This window comes from Vombatus ursinus, unplaced genomic scaffold, assembly GCF_900497805.2.
Source record: "Vombatus ursinus unplaced genomic scaffold, bare-nosed wombat genome assembly UNPS02010461.1, whole genome shotgun sequence".
Taxonomy (NCBI): domain Eukaryota; kingdom Metazoa; phylum Chordata; class Mammalia; order Diprotodontia; family Vombatidae; genus Vombatus; species Vombatus ursinus.
In genome coordinates, this window is record NW_020950239.1 from 10,161,056 (window position 1) to 10,181,909 (window position 20,854).

The window sequence follows — 20,854 nt, forward strand, 5'->3', positions numbered from 1 at the left end:
CACACAGCTAGTAAACATCTGAGGTCAGATTTGAACTCAGGTCTTCACGATTCCAGGCCACTGAACCATCTAGCTGCCTCCTAGCACTAAGCACACAGTATGGCTTTAGTAAACACTTGATGATTAAGAGTAGACCAAATATGATCCTTGCCTCCAAGCAAGTGTTCTTTCCATTGTTAAAACATATGTAAGAAAAAGTATATCTTTTATTTCAATACAGCTAACAAATTCTAGAAGAGGATTAAAAATCTCTTATGCAATTTCAAATTCACTGCAGTACCCAGGCTCCTTCACTAGGTGGATCCTTGCCTCCTCATTGGTTCAAAATGTTGGGTTTCACCATTGCAACATGCTGATTAGAAAAGCAAAAAGAAGCAACTGTATCTCTGGATCAAATGTTTTGGAAATTGCCTTCTGTGCCCTTAAGGAGTATTTATGAGAGATTAAGTCACATGATATATTGTTTGGAAAGTACACCGGGTGAGGACAGTCACTTCCCTTTGTTCTCACTGGATACCCATCTTTTATGAAAGTGGAATATTCCCTTTTCTCAGTAGAATAACTTATCTTCTGATTTTTAAAAGTGGATCCAAGTACTTGGGATAACTGCACTCCAAGCCAGTGAAAGGTTCGAGCCAGAATAGTCATGTGGAAAAAAACAAACACAGTGATGACCCCCTTTGATAAAACAAGTTCTTCTCTGAAGACTATTCATCGTCCTGGGAAAACAAAATTCAGCAATGGCTCTTAGGGGCAGGTGGAACTTTCTATTTTCGCTGTATTATGTGACACTCACTAGAGTTACAGAACACGGAGAAACCTGTTTAAAACGCACCCTCCAAACAAGGTTTTTGAATTAAAGAGTCATTTTCCTTGTTTACTCTTCCTTAAATTTTATGATCTCACAAATTCGATAACATTTTATAAACATCACACATTTTTTCTTTCCTAAAGAACACTGCACAGGGATGCTTAGCCAAATGAATTCTGATTCTAAGGCAGATTTTAAATAACCTAATGTTAAAAAAAGTCCCTCTACATGGAACAGTTCAATAACATTCAAATATTGGTGAATATAAAGTTATTTAATGACATGATGCTTCATAATTAAATTTAACAATAGTGATCACTATCAAGAAGGAATTTAGGTTAGTCCTCTGAAGGACACCTCAAAATAAATACTTCCTACATGCCTTAAACCAAAATACAATTAGGTTCCGAAGAACCTGCCCCCTGACATGCTCTTTAAATGTATTTACAGAATGAAAAATGGAGGTGCAGGAGAAGGGAAGGCAGCTAAGGAGAGGGCATGTTTCCAAAGTTTTATATATTATTGGTATGTTTAACTTTCAAATGCAAATGCTTTTCTCTGTTTTCTTCTACTCATTTAAAACTAAACCAAATCACGCATCTACAAGGTCATTGGACAACCATGCTTTCCAGTTCTTATCGCCTTCTCTCCCTTCCCCAGAACAAATCAGGGTTCCCTAAGACCCCCACCCTAATGCCTACCTCATCTTCCTCTAAATGTATGGGTTGGCAGTAAGGAAAATGGATCCCAGGATCACAAAGCCAGAAGGGTCTACTGAATTTAGTTCAACACCTCTTATTTTACAAAGGGGTTAAAAAAAAAGAGAAGTGATTTGCACCCAAATTCACACAATTTTTTGTTGTTGTTCAGTTATTTACTCACATAATTAGTGAGTGGCAAATATTTCTGGATGGCTTACTTGATTGACCAGGCCCCAAAGTCAGGTGGCCTGATTCTCTCAGTCAGCATGGTTTCTCTGTCTCTCTCTCTCTCTCTCTCTCTGTCATTTTTATCATCATTATTTTATCTATCATTTTGAGAACATCAAAACTGAGGAATATTAATCCCTTAAATGTTTGGGGTTGGGGGGAAGCTTTAGAAGGAAAGAGAAGACTCCTGAATTCAACCATGAATTACATGAGAAGTCATAGATTTTAAAACAAATAAAAAAGACAGGGCTCATTTAACCTAATACCCTACAAAAACCAACCAACCAACCAACCAACTCTTCTACGATGACTTTCCATTCATTACACTCCTGATCAAGTTACACACCTACCCCCTCTTCCTTAAATCCTTCCAACTAGGGGCCTTCCACACCACTCAGACTTTGCACTCTAGTGGTAAGAGCACTGGATCTGGAATCAGACCTGGGCCTGGAGCTCTGACACTTAGCAGCTGGGCCACTTAAAAGCTTTCTGGTCACACATGGGCCACTTAAAAGCCTTCTGGTCACACATATCCCACATTGTCTCCTCTGAGCTTTAGCGTCCTCAACTGTGAAATGGAACTACCCAGCTCCCGGAAGGGTTATGGTGAGGAAAGTGCTTTGTAAAATGTAAAACCCTAGCCAAAGGTGTGAAATTAGAATAATGATTAATTCCTTCTCTACTTCCAGATTCCCCTTATAAGCAAGGCTCAATGCCTACAGAACCCTCCTCCACCCAACACCTTCCTTTTCCAGTCACTCATATCCCATTTTCTGTAAGAAGCCTCATTGGATCAGGGTTTCTTCCCTCCTCCCCCATCCTATTCGGGAAGAGACTCCCTTGAATGCTAGGTACATCACCCTACACTATTTTTCCTTTTGTCAAATATTAAATATTTTGTTTTAAAGTTATGTGATTTTTTTTTCCTTTTTTTTTTTTGGTCACACCAGTATACTTTGCTTATTGTCTGAAACAGCACAGATTCTTAGGTAAGATCTTGTGTTTTTTGTGACCTTCTTCCAAGTTATATATACTACCTGTCACTCTAATGAAGCTGAATAATGCCTTTTATAATTATGATGGGAATATTCAGACCATGACATTCTAATGGGATCAGTGGTTAAAACAGGAAAGGACATCAAAAAAAAATGTGGCAGAAGGTAAATGCCAAGAAGTTAATAACATTAGTCCTGAATTAACAGAAATCCAATGATGCTACAAAATTTACCTACCAGAAATGTCACCAAATCCAAGGGAAATAAGGGAATAAGAAGCGTACTGCTCAATGACCACTTTCCTGATCTTTGCTTTATAACCTAAAGTAAAGGTTATAAGACCACGAAAGGAAACATTTGCTTAACTCAATTAAAAAACACTTCCTCAGTGCCTACAACCAACACTTGCTAAAAATAGAGTGAGAAGTAAAGCTTACAATAGGAAGCAGGCCCCAGCCTTCAAAGAACTTACAGTTTGGAACACAATCTTGCTCTAGCCCTCTTCACTTGGCCCCAATCATAGAAAGGACATCCTATAATAATGTCCCCCAAAGTGTCCAAATCAGTCAGATTCAACTTCTTTTATTTTATGACATAAACTGTTGCAGCAGGAGCTTCTGAAGCCCAAGTGCATTGCAGCAGAACTTTCCAGCAATGAATAGGCTCCCTCTGGGGTAGGGGTTGGGAGGCTAGAACGGGGGTGGGGAACCTAGCCTCTGGGTGGGTTCAAGATATCTAGGGAATTTGTATACAGGTTAGTGAGTTGGACTGGGGCCCTCTGGGCTCCAGTCCAACTCTATGATTCCATGAACTTGTAAATCACATTTTTACTTGTCATTTTCCTCCCAAATCATGACAATCATTTTCTCCAATATTTTTATTTATGTCAATTGAGAATATTTCCTGTTTCTCTGCACGCAAATAGCACCACAGTTCAACTTCCCCAGCTTCTTAACTAGTGTGATTATCACATGCTTTGCTCCAAGCACTATTTTTGTGGAGGTAGGAAAAATGACTTGTTGAAAATGTATCTGACTCCACATATCACCATCCAAAGGTGAACACAACAGCATTCCCCCCACTCCTTTCCTTTTAACCGCGTTGGTCTCACACTCTTTACACCCCCATCCAGCACTAAATCTCTATGTACACACACGGTGGAGATAAGCTCCTTGGAAACTAGGACTCCACAGAGCAGACATACAGAGCAGGTATGTAGTAAGTACACGTGTACTCTTTATTTTGTGCAGGTGCCAGTGGAGTCCGTGGAGATGGTATGTGTGTACACACAAGGCATAGTAAATACATGACTCAGCTCTCTGCCCTCTCCTCCCATATCTCTGGACCTGCTTCCAGCACTTAAGACCATCCGGTTGTAATCGTTTCTTTTCTAAGATGGGCAGAGTTGTAGTTCTTAGAGGTGGAAGGACTCCCGATGTGTCCCCGGGCCCCATTCCTCTCCTGCGGCCGGGCACCAGCCATTGTTTATATTGTTTGTACAATCAAGACCGACTCCGGGCTCTCTTCATTGGGCACATGGGAGTTGGTGTGGCACAGTGGTTAGAGCGCTAGCTGTGGAGTTAAAAACAAATGACCTCGCTTCCAATTCCACCTCGGATGTTTATTACCTGGGTGACCTTGGCCCAGGAATTTAGTTGCCTTAGTTTCCTCAAGCGTAAAATGTGGTGTGTGTGTGTGTGTGTGTGTGTGTGTGTGTGTGTGTCTGTGGATAGGGAGGTCTGGGGGTGGGGGGTAAGAACTAGCTGGTCTCTGAATCCTCACCAGCTCTAAAGCTATGAGGTGTGCCTATCTTACGGGCACATGACATCTCAAACGGTCAGATTGGTGAGAAAGATGTTCTAGGTCATAGAGATGGATGCCCTAAACCGGTTGCTCCCCTCAGAATTCGTAAACGAAAAATCACCAATCGACAACATAAATAGTTAATTCTAGGGAAAAGCACTAAGCAGAAAAGAAGCCCCCCGTTTCCTCCCCGCGCCCCAACTCCTACGGCTCTCCACTACCTACCCATCTTCACTCCTGCTAGCCCTACCATATAATGGCACTTTGCTCACCTGCAACCCAGAGCTAAACCCAAGGAGAAAGAAGGGAGGGAGGGAGGCGGGCAGCTGCGCTGAGGATGGGGGGAGAGGAAAACAGTGCAGATGTCACAGAGACCCGAAGGAGGAGATTCTCTCAAAGTGGGGGAGGGCGGGGAGATCCGAGCGGTAAACCCCAGAAAGCTGCCTTCTGCCTAGGTCAGGTCTAGGCCAGCAGCACTTGGCACCTGGTGGGATGGGGAAGAAGGCAGATGGAGGTGAACCAACCTTAAACACCAGGTGAGACGGACGCCTCGATCCTCCTCGCTCGGCAGTCTGCGCGCTCGCTGCGCGCTCGCTCCCCACGGAGGGGACCTTCTTAGGGGGAGGAGCCGGAGGACTTGTTCGTTCCGCCTTTCTCGACCTGCCGCTGCTCCTTCCCAGTCCCAGGGAGCAGCCTCCAGCAAGCGCGATCTCAGGCACCAGGCTCCCAAAGTCCCTCCATCCGCACCGGCCCCCGGGGCGCAGCGAGCTGCCCGAGCGATCCGCACGGGCGGTCCTTCCCCTCGCTCGCGTCCCGGGGAAGGAGGGACGACCTCCACGGAGCCGGGGCGTCGGGGCGTCGGGGCGTCGGGGCACAGCCGCCGCCACTCGGGGCCGCCGGTCCCGAGAACAATGCGCGGAGGCGGACGCGCGGGGAGCGTCCACAAGTCCTGGATGGCACACGGAGCACCAAACCCCGCCGAGGCCAGGCGCGCACGCCCCCGCCCCCTTTCCGGTAGGTTCGCGGCTCGCCCCGCCCCTCCACGCCCCTCGACGGAGCCGGACCAATGGAGGGAGCGTCCCCCCAACACAGACACCGCCCCCCAAACCTGCTGGCCGCTGCCCTGCCCCGGCGTTGGAGCGGGCGGGGAGGCGGCTCCATCCGGGGCGCCGAGGGCTGGGCTGGGCTGGCCGGCCGCTGCGTCCCGAGAGCACCTCCTCTTCTACTCAGTTTGCTGGTGGAGGTGTGCGCTTCCTTCTCCGTGTACCTGCCTCGGGCTGTTTACGCTGACCTGGGTGTACCCGAAAAGCAGCATAGACTCTCGGAGCTGACCTGTTCGACTAGTAATGCAGTATCTGTTACCGTGGCTAGGAACCAAAGGACTGCTTTGCCTGTGACTTTTTCCTTGTGTTAATTTATTTTTTTCATGTAAAAAGTTTTTAAAAATAAATCTGTCCCTCGCAATACCCCCCCCCAACCCTGAACAAATAATAACAATAATGATAATGATAAACCATGCGTTATTTACATAGCATGGCCGAGCAGATTTCCCCATTAGCCGTGTCCGAAAATGTATGACCTTTTCTGCATTTTTTAAAGTTCATCACCTCTCGGTCAGGAGGGGAGTGGTGCGTTTCATTGTCCTTCGTCGGCCTTGATCTGCGCTCTGAAGTGTTTCAAAGTTGTTTTGCTCACCAAGCCATTATCACGGTATACATTGCTCTGGTTGTGCTCACTTCCCTCAGCATTTCAGAAAGGCCGCCTCAGTTTCCTCTGAAATTGGCCATATCATCATTTCCTATGGCCCAATGACATTACATTACCGGTATTTTTCCAAACAAACAAACAAAAATAATTCATTTGGTCCTTAAATTGGGGAGACGATTTGGGATTGAGTACGTCTTTTAAAGGCTAATGCTTTGATCTTAAAAGCTTGGAAAGGTTGGGTTGGGCAAACCATTAATAAACAAAAGCAAAAACCCGCGCTCTCAAAAGACCAGACCCTCTCCCCCTTCTAAATTAGAAAATGAACACAAAAGACGCTGATTAGCATTCTGATTGTTTGGGAAGAGTGTCTTCGTGCTAGACCCCTTCCTTCCCTAAGTCTCACTTTCCCCATTCGCTTTTATTTTGTCTTTGTACCCCCAGAATCCATCACAGTTTCTAGTACCTAATGGGCCTGAAATGCTTCTGATTGATTTGTAACGTGAGAAGGTGGAGTAGGTGGTCTTTAAGGGCCATCTCAACTCTCAATGTAATCTTAAAATGAGGGACAAATGGAGGGAAAATGGGGCAGAGAGATGGACCCCCTAGTTTTTTTTTTTTTTTGGCCTCACCTGTGACTTCATTGGTACAGGGAGTTCCCAATAAGGATACAGCTCTCCACCAATGTAGGTTGGCACTTGCGCGGCAGGTTATAATCTAAGAGTTGCTTGGCACACACAGGCAGGGTGTCAGAGGCCAGGCTAGAAAGCAGGTTTTTCCAATTCCAAGGTCAGCTCTCTATACAGTATACTCATCTTGTATTTATTTTGTGTCCATTTAACATATAAAGTTGTCTCTTCTCTGAGGAACGATTTCATCTGTATCCCCAGAGCCTTGCACTTAGTAGGTGCTTAATCAATTCTTGTTTGACCTGTTGTGTAGATAAGGGTACTTTAGATCTTGTTCAGTCTTAGTGTGTCCCTAAATCCTCCTTCCTAAACTTCCTATTATCTTTGCCTATTTTTCGTCTCTATTTCTTGACTTCTCTCCCTCTTTTTTCCTTTTTTTCTCCCCCCCTTTTTTTGGAGGGAGGGGGAAGGCTGTGGCTTCTTCTGAGTCACTAAGTCAATAAATAAATAAGTCACTTAAATCAATATCACAATTTAAGCCAAGACTAGCCTATGGGGTGGTTCTTGGTTTACTGTTCAGATGCACTTCTTTCTCCAAGCCTAGATAAGCTGTAAAGCAACAGGATGGGAGGCAGGAGTGTCTTAGAAAGAGGACAGGAGTGAGTCAGAAGGCCTGGCTTCTAGGTTTGGTCTCACTACTGAAATCAACTTGCACGAAGACTATAACAGTGTAGAAAGGGAAAGTGGGGGGGCAGGGACAAGGCCAAGCATTTATGAAGCACCTACTATGTTCCAGGCACTGTGCCAATTCCCACTTGATCCTCCAAACAGTCCTGTGAGGTAGGTGAGGAAATGGCCTCGTTTGAAGCCAGGGATCAGTGTTCAGATCTCAGCTCCTCCATTTAATATGTGTGTGTGGCCTTGGGCAAGTCATTTCACTGCTTTCAGACTCAATTTCCTCATCTGTAAAATGGAGTTGAGGGCAGCTAGGTGGCTCAGTGGGTAGAGTGCCAAGCCTGAAATTAGGAAAACTCATCTTCCTGAGTTCAAATCCAGCCTCAGATACTTCCTAGCTGTGTGACCCTGGACAAATCACTTAACCCTTTTTGCCTCAGTTTCCTCATCCATCAAATGAGCTGGAGAAGGAAATGGCAAGCCACTCCAGTATCTTTGCCAAGAAAACCCCAAATGGGGTCACAAAAAGTCCGACATGACTGAACAATGACTGAAAAAAAATGGAATTGGGTGGATTAGACCTCAAATGTTCTTTCTAGGTGTAAATCTGTGATTCTTTAATCTTAAATTACTTAACCTTGATGGCAAGGGTTCATATAGTGGGCAGATTTTACCCACCTGGTGGGCCTGTGAAATTTGAAAAAAAATTACTTATTTATTTTCTTCGGCCTCTACCTGAAATTTAGCATTTCCATCAACTATTTAAAAACATTTTTTCTAAGGGGTCCATAGGATTGAGCAGATTGCCAAAGGAGTCCATGACACAGAAAAGGTTTTGTTGTTGAGGTTTGCCATTAGCTTCTCCAGCTCATTTTACAGATGAGGAAACTGAGGCAAACAGGGTTAAGTGACTTGCCCAGGGTCACACCTAGTAAGTGTCTGAGTCCCAGATTTGAACACAGGTCTTCCTGACTCCAGGTCTGGAGCTTTAACCACCGCTGCCCCACAGAAAAGGTTAACCTGCCCCTTTTCTATGGGCTATAGTTTCCCCATTTGTAAATTGAATTTTTCCTCTAAGAGCCCTTTCAGCTTTAGAATTCTTCAAATCTATAACTTGTTCTAAAAAAAGGAATTTTTAAAAAATCCTTTTCTATCATACTCCTTTCAGTTTCATTTTTTTCTTGTAATTTGACTGACCTAACCACTTGTCTTATAAAAGACAAATAGTTTCACTAAATTCAAGCAAAACAGGCACCGATTGAAACTTGACCAGAACCAAGTTTAAACACAAATATGGGAAGCTTTGCCTATAGGCCCTATTGAAATTAAAAAAAAAAAATTATACTCCCCTAGGTCCCTGGGATCCCTTGAGATTATATGAAACAGTTCAGGGACTGTGTTTTGTCATTCATTAAAGAAATATTTTATAAATTCAGTGTAGTATGTTAGAACAAATAGACATTTCAGTTGTTCAGTTGTGTCCAACTCTCCCTGACTTCATTTGGGATTTTCTTGGCAAAGATACTGGAGTGGTTTGCTATTTCCTTCACCAGTTCATTTTACAGATGAGGAAACTGAGGCAAGCAGGATTAAGTGACTTGTCCAGGGTCACACAGCTAGTAACTCTGAGGCCAGATTTGAACTCAAATTTTCCTGACTGCAGGCCCAGCTCTTTATCCACAGTGCCACCTAGCTGCTCCTCCCCAACCCCGAATTTCAGTATTAATTTTTATTACACAAAAGGATAGATACCCTATTATAAAGCAATGTTCTTTTTACATTGCACAGTGTTTGGCATTGTGTAGATGCTTAATAGATGTTTATTGTCTTACAAAGATTTCACCATCAGAGTGGATGACTTCATTTAAAATCACTTGCTCTTCCATATTTCTCTAAAGCTTGTATTTCAAAAGTAGATCTATTATAGGTCATTAAATTCATACAGGATTTTCCTTCTGAAAAGCTCAGGGGAGAATTAACTGATATGATCTTGTTTTCCCGCAGATGAAAATGTTGGCAAATTAGCTAAGTAATAATGATAGCCCACATTTGAGGACTCGTTTGATGCAACTATTAGCCCATTTTGCAGATTAAGGAAACTGAGGCTAACAATTTGGCCTAGGTCATATAGAAAATAAGTGTCCAAGTTGGGATTAGAATTTAGATTTTTCAAATTTCAAATCCAACCCTTCAGGCGCTACACCACTCAGCTGGCTGCTGCTTTTTAGTTCCAAACATGGGGACACTCATTCTTTCATTTGGTTTTATAATATGGCTATGAGGTAGATAGGACAGGAAAAAAAGATGATATATTTTTATCTCCGTTTTATAAAGAGAGAAACCTACCTACATGCCATAAAGTGGGTCAGTCCAGGTTGAAACCCCGAGTCTTCTGACGTTTACTCATTCCAACTTCAGACTAGGTCAATACTTTATAACTAATGTTATAAAACCATACCTCTCACATTTCTTTAAGATGGCAGAGTATCTTTTAAAACAAAAGCATAAAGTATTTTCTGACTTTTAAAGGTGAATGTGACAATGTGATTGAATGTCATAAAAGTTACTTAATATAAAGTTAAATGAAAGTCATGGATTATAGTCACTTAATTTTCTACATATTATTGTGGAATTGTCTTTATTTAACTGCACACGGTCCTGCAAGTAACCTCCCAGAAATTCATCCATTCATAGTCAATAAATGTTGATTAAGCACCTACTATGTGCCAGGCTCTGTGCTAAGTACTGGGGATACCAAAAGAGACAAATGACAATCCCTGACCACAAGAAGGTCACTATGTAAGGCAAACAAATATGTACAAAACAAGCCATCTGCAGGATAAATAGGAAATAATTAAGAGGGAAGGCACTAGAATTAAGAGGGATTAGGAAGTTTAGAAGGTGGCAATCCCATCTCCAAACATGCATGGGGGCCAACACACACACACACACACACACACACACACACACATCTATAATATACTATATACTATATACTATATATATAGTATATATATGATATATATTATATATAATATACTATATACTAAAATATATGCTATATGTATACTATATATAATATATAATATACTAAAATAAATAATATAATATACTATATACTATAATATACTGGGAGCAGTTTAAAACAACCGCCCAGACATAGATTAGCTCATGACTATACACTTATTTTGTTACGGAGACAGCTAGGTGGTACAGTGAATAGAGCACTGGACCTGGAGTAAGGAAGATCTGAATTCATATCTCACCTAAGTTATTAGCAGTGTGACCCTAGGCAAGTCACTTAACTTCTGTCTACCGGTTTCCTCAACTGTAAAATAGCACCTATCTCCCAGGACTGTGGTAAGGATCAAATGAAATACTATTTGTAAAGCACTTAGCACAGTGCCTGGCATAGAGTAGGCATTTAGTAAATGATTGTTTCTTCCTTAAGTACGTATAATAAATGTTTGTTTCTTTCCTGAAAATACACAATTTAAAATGTATAGGAATTGATATTACTCAGACTATAGAACTGTGTTCCAGTTCAGCATGTTTCTTTTAAAATAAGCCGTGAGGCTTAGTATGAGACCGCAGAGTCATAATTCAAAGGAATTAAGATGGCATATTTCTTCCTCCAAGCTTTTAAAATCCTTCCCATTATTCAAAGCTCAGGTGAAGTCCTTCTTTATCCCCCAAACCCCAGCCAGAAGTAATCCCTTCCTCTTCAGAATCCTTGTAACAACTTGTACCCTTTCTACGAATTTATAATATCCTAACTTGTATTAGACTTTGGCCTGTTTTTTGTTTTCTTTTTTCACCAGTGAATGAGTATGCACTGTCATATTTATCTTTAGTCCCTGAACGTACTTAACACTGGGCCTGGCATTTAATAACTATTTGCTCACTTGAATTAAGTATTAATAAATTCCCAAATGACCACCCACAGAATTACTATTATTTTTTACGTTACTGATTTTCAGCTTCATCAGAAAATCAAATTGTAAGCTCGGTTTGGGTAGGACCCCCATAAATCCCTCCTCCTGCATCATCTTTGGATGCCCCTGGCACCTGGGACAAGCTCTTCATACCTAGTGAGTGAAGACATCCTTGTTATACCACGGTAAAGTGTGGGAAAGCCCATGAATTTTTCTCCAAAGGGTTGACAGGTTTTCATGTGATCACATTGTGCCCACCTGTTCTCCAGCAAGCATAAAACAAAAGCTAAGAGGCTTAAATAATGAATTAGAGGAAGGAATTTAGAAAAAAGTATGGTGACTTAGGGAGTGCCTTAGTCCTGAGGAGTTCTCCCCAATTCCCTGCTGATATTTGCCAAAAATCTCTGATTATTACAAAAATATGAAAACATGAAAGGTAGTATTAGGCAATACCAGCTCACTCTGCTGAGCAATTTTCTCTTGCTGCCACGAAAGGATAGGGTAGCTCCAACTTGTTTTAGATCTCTTTTGACATTTAATGACTACAGAATATCTATTGAATAGTAAATCTCTGAGATCAAAGTAAGTATAGCAAACCATAACAAAAGGATGTAATTTGGAAAATTGGATTCCAGAGCCATTATGATGAGACAGGTGAAAAGGGCTTTCAAAGTCCTGCCAAAAGCCAGGCTTTTGTCAGATGCAAATGTAATCTTGGAGGACTAAATCACTAAATGACTAAATGTTGAATAATGAGATTGTAAAAGAAAGGCATAATAGGATCGGAGATTCAGAATTGTAAAATATCTTACAAAGAGGCAGGAAAATGGAATGGATTAAATGCTGGCCTGGGAGCTTCTGCCTCTGACACGTAGAGGCTGTGTGACCCTGGGCAAGTCACTTAGCCCCTCTATGCAACTTGGAGGCAACTCTCCTATACTAGATGTTGTAATAGAAAGTACCTATCTGCTTTGGTAAAGGAAATTTCCTTATAGAGTGTTCCCTATATCAAGGAAATCACAGGTCCATTCCCTAACCCTTAAGGTACCTTAGAGGTCAGCAAATCTATGCCTCTAATTTTGTAGATGTGGAAACTGATGTTCAGTAAAATTGAATGCCCATGTGACAAGGTCAACCCCAGGGGTTTGTGTGGCAAAGCCATGATTCCAACCTAGGTCTCTGATGATAAACCCAATGCTTTTATCCCTCTGGCAGCACTGGCTGATGTCCACTTAATTCATTTTGTTATGAAGCCTCCCTGATGTCACATACAAAATGGTGCCGAAAGATACTTTTCATGATAATGATGACAAATGACAAGTAGAATGTAAGCTACTTAAGGGCAGTCTTGGTATTCCCAAAGTGTAGCACATTGTGCTGTAGATGCAGAGTGCTGAGGAAGCATTTCAGCATTACAGATCAGGCGTTGGGTCCCTGAATAATTGTTAGAAATTTAGTTTTACAGAAGTCACAGGAAAAGTTAAATGTTTAATATTTGAGTATTTTGTTTGGTTTGAGTGACTCCAAGGGCATGTCTTTTATAAACACACTAGGTCAGGCTTGGGAAATCTCTCATCCTCAGTTTCCTTATCTGTAAAATGGGGATAATAATAGCACTTCTCTCCCAGCCATTGTTATGAGGATCAAAAGAGATATTTGGAAAGCATTTTGCAGATCTTAAAGTATAAATGTATATGATATGAATATAATTAAAATATAATATGATATAAAATGGTTACAGAGTAACCATTGTACTTTGTGATAACTCAATTAGGAACATGAAGTTAAAGACTAGAGTATGTTACTTAGACCTGCATGCACCAAATTTCATTTTTTTGATGGAATCTCTGTGATAATAATAATAACAACAATAATAATGATATCTAATATTTATATAGTGTTTTTAAGATTTGCAAAGCACCTTACAAATATTATCTCATTTGATCCTCACAACAACCCTGTGAGGTAGGCACTATTATCCCTATTTTACAGATGAGGAAACTGTGCCTTGCACAAGGTCACCCAGCTAGAAAGTTTCTAGGGTAGGATTTGAATTCAGGTCCTTCTGACTCAAGGATTGGCTGCTTCATCTAGCTCCCTCTGATAGAACAAATGATTAGGGTCAGTCTAGAGCTGAAAGGGACCTTAGAAATCTTCTAGTTTGACCCTCTCATTTTACAGGTGTGGAAACTGAAGCCCAGAGAGGGTATAACTTGCCCAGGGTCACTCAGGTAAGTAAGTGGTAGAGCCAAGATTCATTTTTAAATTTTTTTTTTTGTTTTTAGGCAATTGGGGTTAAGTGACTTGCCCAGGGTCACACAGCTAGTAAGTGTCAAGTGTTTGGTCTGAGGTCGGATTTGAACTCAGGTCCTCCTGACTTCAGGGCCAGTGCTCTATCCACTGTGCCACCTAGCTGCCCCTAGAGCCAAGATTCAAATCCAGGTTCTTTGACTGCAGTCCCCTTCCCACCATCCCACACTACATCCTCAAGATCATGACTTAGAATGGTCAGAAAGGACTTTTTGCCTGTTCAATTAAGGACATTTAGAAACTATTAAGAGTCCTATGTATTAACCTTTGTACTTGGTGGTAACTCAGGAGCATAATGTTAACAGAGTATTAAGGCACATGTAGGATAGTGGATAGGATGCTGTACCTGGAGTCAGAAAGGCCTGAATTCAAATCTAGTTTCAGCTATTAACTAGCTATGTGACCTTGGGCAAGTCCCTTAATCTCTCTCATCCTCAGGTTCCTTATCTGTAAAATGGGAATAATAATAGCACCTCTCTCCCAGTCATTGTTATGAGGGTCCAAAGAGATATTTGTAAAGCATTTTGCAGATCTTAAAGTATAAATATATATATAATATAAATACAATTAAAATATAATATGATATGAAAGTATGACATGTAAATGCTATCTCTGATGATGATGATGATGATGATGATGTCCCCCTACCCATAATGGGAATGTTAAAACCTCCCATCTGTCTGAAATCATCATGCAGACTCACTGAGGAGGTGAACAGATTATAAGGCAACCTCAGTGCATTCCACCCATCCATGTAATTCTGTGTTACTGTCTCTGCTTCTGTGGAATCTTGTCTTCCACAGCAGGGAAGAGAGTTTAAAATAAAGCAAGTTTGGTAATTTGTGAGGAGTCTCATGGATTTTCACATATCCCTTGGAAAGTCTAGGGGCTCTGCATCTATATTCATGGACACAGTGACTTTGGAATTCAGGACAATACATCAATCACAATAATTTGCATTAATATGACAGCGCCCTTTCTGTGAGATGACCTTTTATGTTTGGAATCGGTGAAAATTATTGCTCACAATATTCACATGAAGCCCAGGGAAGGGGCCTGAGGATGAGAGGTAAAATGCCCTTGCCAACACAAAGTGGCATTCAAACTGTCTGTACTGATTGTACCAACTTATTTTTTTGCAATGACAAAGAGTTTGGAGATGACCTTAAAAATATATGAAAACAGTTTGTTCTATCAATGCACAGAATGAAAAGTAAATTTGTATTTAGCTAGAGTTTATTTGGATAGATCTTCAGTACATTAAAAAAAAAGGTAATCAATACTAAATTAAGATTTTTTGCTTTATTGAACTGAATTTCTCTTCCTAGTAATTTTCCCCTCTTTGAGTTTCTTTTGAAGGTCCTATTGTATAGAAATTAAGCAATGACTTGTATAGTTTACAATTATGAGTCCTGAATATTTTATCAGAAAGTGTTGTTGGCAATCATCCCCAATTTAAAGTATGTGCCAGTAAGCCTAGTTCTTCTTGATATTAATGAGCATTGCCAGTTTATTTTCTACAAGATAGGGTATCAATATTTTTTCCTAATTCTGTGTTTTGTGAGCAGTATTTTTGTTTGTGCAAATGCCTAATCAATTTATTCCTATTGTAATGAATTCCATATATGAATCAAATCATTTGGAAATATGAATTTGTTAGAAATGCTTGGATGCCATTTAATTTCTATTAAATACTTCTTCCCCCAAAATGGAAACACTAAAGAGATTTCACAGAAATTGAGCTGTAATGGCTGTCTAGACTAGCCAATACACATTAGTGCAGAGTCCATTCAACCTTTGTTTGAAGAGCTCCTAGGAGATAAGGAATACTACCTTTCCAGGCAGCCCATTTCCCTTTGGGTCAGCTCTAATTGTTTCTCCTGACATCATCAAGCCTAAACTGGCTTCTTTGCAACTTTCAGACTCCTGGTTCTACTCCCTGGGACCAAATAAAACAATGGCTAATCCTTCTACACAACGGACCTTCAAATACTTGATTTCTTGAAATATGGACAGTGGTTTAAGACATTTTAATTTCTATCAGGATAGATATAGCTAGATATAACCCAGATAAAAAATTCTTTGAGGTCCTCAATAATTTTTAGGAGTGTAGAAGGGTTCTGATTAAGGCTGCCATGCTAATCTGGAGCATGGCAACCTTACTGGTGAAGGGTCTTGAGATCATCCCATATGAGAATCAGTGGCTGCTTCTGGGAATATTTAGCCTAGAGAAGAGAAGAAGAAAATACTTTTCCTGTTGTCCAATTCTTTTAGTCGCGTCCGACTTTTCATGAACATATTTGGAGTTTTCTTGGCAAAGATACTTGAGTGGTTTGCAATTTACTTCTCTAGCTGAGAAAAGACTTAGGGAAGACATAAAACTTATTTTTACATATATGAAGAGCTATCATGTGGTAGCCAAGAAGACCCGAATTCAAATCCTGATTCTGACATGGACTGGCTGTGTGACCCAGGCAAGTCACTTCACTTCTCCGTGTTCTAGGACCATGAGTTGGAGGTAAGGTGCTGACCTGCCTTGGTAGAGAGATGTTTTTCATCTGAGAATTGCCTATATTGGTGAAATACCAGGTTTAGTCCCTATCCTGTGAAAGAGGGGATTCAGTTTTTCTATTTGTCCCAGAGGGCAGAAGTAGGAACAATGAATGGTTTGATGTGTAGGAGAAATTCCTAAAAATCAACCCTATCTTAAAGTCCCTTCTAGGACTGCCTCAGGAGGAAATGGAATACCCCCATTCCCCACATCCACACCCATGACCTCATTGAAGATCTTTGGGCAAAGTATTGAAATTGAGGTGTCAGCTTTTTAAAATATATCATTTCCTTGAATTAAATTATAATGCACTGTGTGAATGGCTGCTTGAACTTTAAACCTGTGGAGTTAATAAGATTTTCATCTTGCCATATGGGCAATTGCTATTTTCACTCTAGTGCCAGCATTTCTGTATAGTCAATTAACCATAACATCATGAATAAGACATAGTATAAACCACACTTGATGCCTGTAAAAAGCACCTCAAATTATAGGTTTTTAGATATGGAAAGGGCAGCTAGGTGGTGAAGTGGATAGAGCACCAGACCTGGAGTCAGGAAGACTCATCTTTCTGAGGTCAAATCAAGCTGCAGATACTTACTAGCTGTGTGACTCTGGGCAAGTCATTTAACCCTGTTTGCCTCAGTTTCTCATCTGTAAAATGAGTTGGAGAATGAAATGACAAACCACTCCAGTATCTTTGCCAAGAAAATCCCAAGGGGTTATGAAGAGTGACTGAAAAATAACTGAATAACAGAAATGGAAAAGACCTTAGATATCTAAGGCAGTTAGATGAAGCAGTAGATAGAGCATTACATTGTGGGAAAAAAAATGGAGAGCTGGAATAAAATTTGTTATGCAGCAAGTGAATCCAGAAATGCAGGAGTTGTGATCATGCTCTTAGACAAAGCAAAGGCAAAAATTCACAAGGAGATAGAAAAAGAAATAAACATTATAATGGAAGGAGTCATAGACAACAAATTGATATTAATGTTAAACTCATATGGACCAAATGACTTATTAACTAAATTCATAAAGGAAAAATTAATGTAACCATAAATTGTCATAAGATCTAGATAGTAATATAATAATAGTTGGAGACTTTAATATTCCTTTCTGCTTCAGACAAATCTAACAAATAAATGAAATTGAAAATATATCCATATCTCTATAAAATATCTCTATATTTGTATATATGTATGAGGGTAGAGCCAAGATGGTGGAATAGCAGGAAAAAGAACTGATGAACTTCCTTCCTCCCTAATTCCTCCATCTGACTTTAGAAAATGCACCCAACTAAGACCTGATTGGGAAATCCAAGAGAAAAATGACAGTGAGTCATTTTTCTTGCCCATATCAACCTAGTGAGCCAGGACAAAGGGGTCTGACCTTGTGCAGGATTCAGAAACAGGTGCCAACTAGCCACTCTGTCACTCACTACCTAATTCTGGGGTCCAAATCCAAGGTGGACTGAAGAAAGGACTTGAACCAAGGAATAGCATTGTAGAGAAAGGAGGGGTCATGGGCTCTAAACTCTGCATTGAATAAAGAGTAAGTTTAGAAGCAAGTAGTAACTATGGGGCTCTGTGTGGGTCTCAGTTTCAGCCCTCAATTCTGTCTGGAGCCTGTAGAGGAATACTCAAGGCAAGAAATAAAGACCAAAAGGATGCCATCACTTCTGTCACTCTGAATCTGCAGAGCTTTCCAGCTGACTGATAGTGACTGGTTCCAGCAGCAGTTTACTTGAACTCCAATCGGGGATAAGCTCACAGATGTGTTGCTCTGACCCAAACCCAGGACAGAAACTTGCAAAACCTCAGATCAGGAAGAAAGAGATCAGACTTTGTTATGAATCAGACCACTTTGGGAGCACTGAAAGCTTGAAGTCTAAGCTGTTGCTGAAATCCCGGAATAACACAACACTCAATAACCCGAGAGATTGGCAGGAGGATCAGCTGAGACATTCCTTCCAGAAGTGTACAGAGTCTGGTCATAACATAAAGTTCAAAGATGGGAAGTAAGCTGAATGTGCAAGATAAAAAATAATTCAACATAAAAACTATTATGGTGATAGCGACATCAAGACAAAAACCTAGAAAAAGAGAATAACTCCAAAACATCTACAAGCATCAAACAAAGAGAAACACAGCTTGGGCACAAATACGACTAGAATTCTGGAAAGGGATGAAGCAAAGGCTTTTTTTTTAAAGAGATAAAATGAGTGAATCAAGTTAATGAAGAGTTAAATGAGAGCACTAGAAGGAAAAAATGAAAAAGAAATGAGATCTGTGGAAGAAAAAATTGGAAAGGGGATTAATATCTTGGAACAGGAAGTACAAAACTTTACCCAAGAAGCAAAGTCTCTGAAAACTAGAATGGATCAAACAGAAGATAATGTGACTCCATGAGACAACAAGATATCTTAAAACAAAATTATAAGACTGAAAAAATAGGAAACACAAAGCATCTCATAGCAAATGAAAAGAGCTGAGTAGAAACTTTGAAATATAAACAGGATTCAAGAGAAACATAAAAAGATAAACATGAGTGAAGAATCACACAGGACTAAAGGACGACCTGCTTCAATTCTGGTACGAGGAGATGATACGTGTGTCCCTTCAGAACACTATCATTAGGTGTCAGTGAGTGAGTCTAATTAGATGGAAGGCCTGGGAGTGGTTCTGTTACATTCTAATGACCTTAAAAGAAGAATGGAAAAGAAGGGTAAAGGAAAACACTAGGAGGAAAAGGAAGAGGTAGGCTATCTCACATAATTGGGGTGTGAAAGGGGAAGATTCCACAAACATGGAGGAAGAGGTGGGAGAAGTTCACACTTGGGCTTCGTTGTTATCTGAACTGGTAAAAGGAGGGAAGACATAATGCATATGTATGTATATATGTATAGATACACCCACCCACACAGAAATACCTTTTAATAAATTGGGAAACAGGAGAAGAAGGGGAAAGGAGGATTAGCCCTAAATAAAACAAATACCAATGAAGAACGATGAATCATAATCATGAACAAATTAGTAGAGCAAGGAAAAAATTAACTGTCAGATGTCTGAATAGGAGAAGAGTTTATAACTAAACAAGGGAGAAAAAGGATCGTAGACAGTAAAATGGACAATTATGATTACATAATAGAAAAATTTTTTGCACAAACAAAACAAATGCAGATAAACTTAAAGAAACATAGTTAAATTGCAACAAATCTTTGCAGTGAGTTTCCTTTATATTTAGAAGTCTCATATCTAAGATTTAAGGGGAATTAATTCAAACTTATAAGCCATTTCTTAATCAATGAATGCTCAAAGGATATGAATAGGCATTTTCAGATGAAAAAGCAATCCAAGCTACCACCAATCATATGAAAAATGCCATAAATCACTAATAATTAGACACATGCAAATCAGGATATGCAAATTAAAACGACTCTGAGATTTCACCTCAGATTTTACCCATCAGATTGTCAAAGTTGACAAAACTGGAAAATGAAATATGCTGAAGGGGTGGTGAGAAAATAGGTATGTTAATGCACTGTTGGTAGAGCTGTGAACTACTCCTACCATTCCGGAAAGCAATTTGATTGGAACTATGTCAGAAAAGCTATTCAGTAGTGCACATCTTTTAACCTCCTGATACTATTACTAAGTCTCTACATCAAAGAGATCAAGGAAAGAAGAAAGAACTGTCTTTTTCTCTATCTTTTTTATTTTCTATTCCAAAGGATGGCTTTCTGGATGAGACAGGGAGAGAATATATTGGGAAATAGAGGTGAAATAAAAACAAAAGCTGTCAATAATAAAATTAAAGATAAGAAGGATGTGTGCTTTTTATAATAGTGAAGTTGTAAAAATGGGGAGCTAGGTGGCACAGAGGATAAAGTGCTAGGCTTGAACCTGAGTTCAAATCTAGCCTCGGACACTTACTAGCTCTGTAACCCTGGTTAAGCCACTTAACCCTGTTTGCCTCAGTTCTTCATCTGTAAAATGAGCTGGAGAAGGAAATGGCAAACCCCTCCAGTATCTTTGCTAAGAAAACCCCAGATGGAGTCACAACTAAAAGGACTGAATAACAACAAAAACAAAAATGGGCAGAAGAATTCAGAATAGAGTAAATCAGTGTAAGAAATGTTTGTAACAACAACCAACAATAGGAAAAGGAAATCTCTGGGTGTGATTCCATGATTCTAATGTTTTTTTTTTTTCCTTAGGCAATTGGGGTTAAGTGATTTGCCCAGGGCCGATTCTAACGCTTTTTGAAGGATTTCCTGAACTCTCCAGATGACTTCCAAGAACTCAGACGTGGAATTATTGGTGTACAGAGGAAGGATTTGTCAGTATTCTAGTATTTCAAAAGTTCATTTCTTTTTATTTTTGCCTTTCTCTCCTCTGTGTCCCTCCCTCTAGTGATCTCTCTCTGGTATATGAATCTCTAGCTCTAGGAAAGCCAGGTATTTAAAAATCAATGTAGGGATTAGATCTCAGGAAATTATCATCCTAGATTTAG

General features: G+C 40.3%; 1 protein-coding gene across 1 annotated transcript in view; it reads right to left on the bottom strand.

Annotated features, from left to right (window-relative positions):
• RASGEF1B (RasGEF domain family member 1B) overlaps positions 1-5,330 on the bottom strand; it is a 43,712-nt gene extending 38,382 nt beyond the window's left edge. The window contains exon 1 of the mRNA XM_027854483.1: positions 5,063-5,330. The gene's annotated coding sequence lies outside the window, so the exon portion shown is untranslated. The remainder of the gene's footprint in view (positions 1-5,062) is intronic.
• Between the last annotated feature and the right edge of the window lie 15,524 nt (positions 5,331-20,854).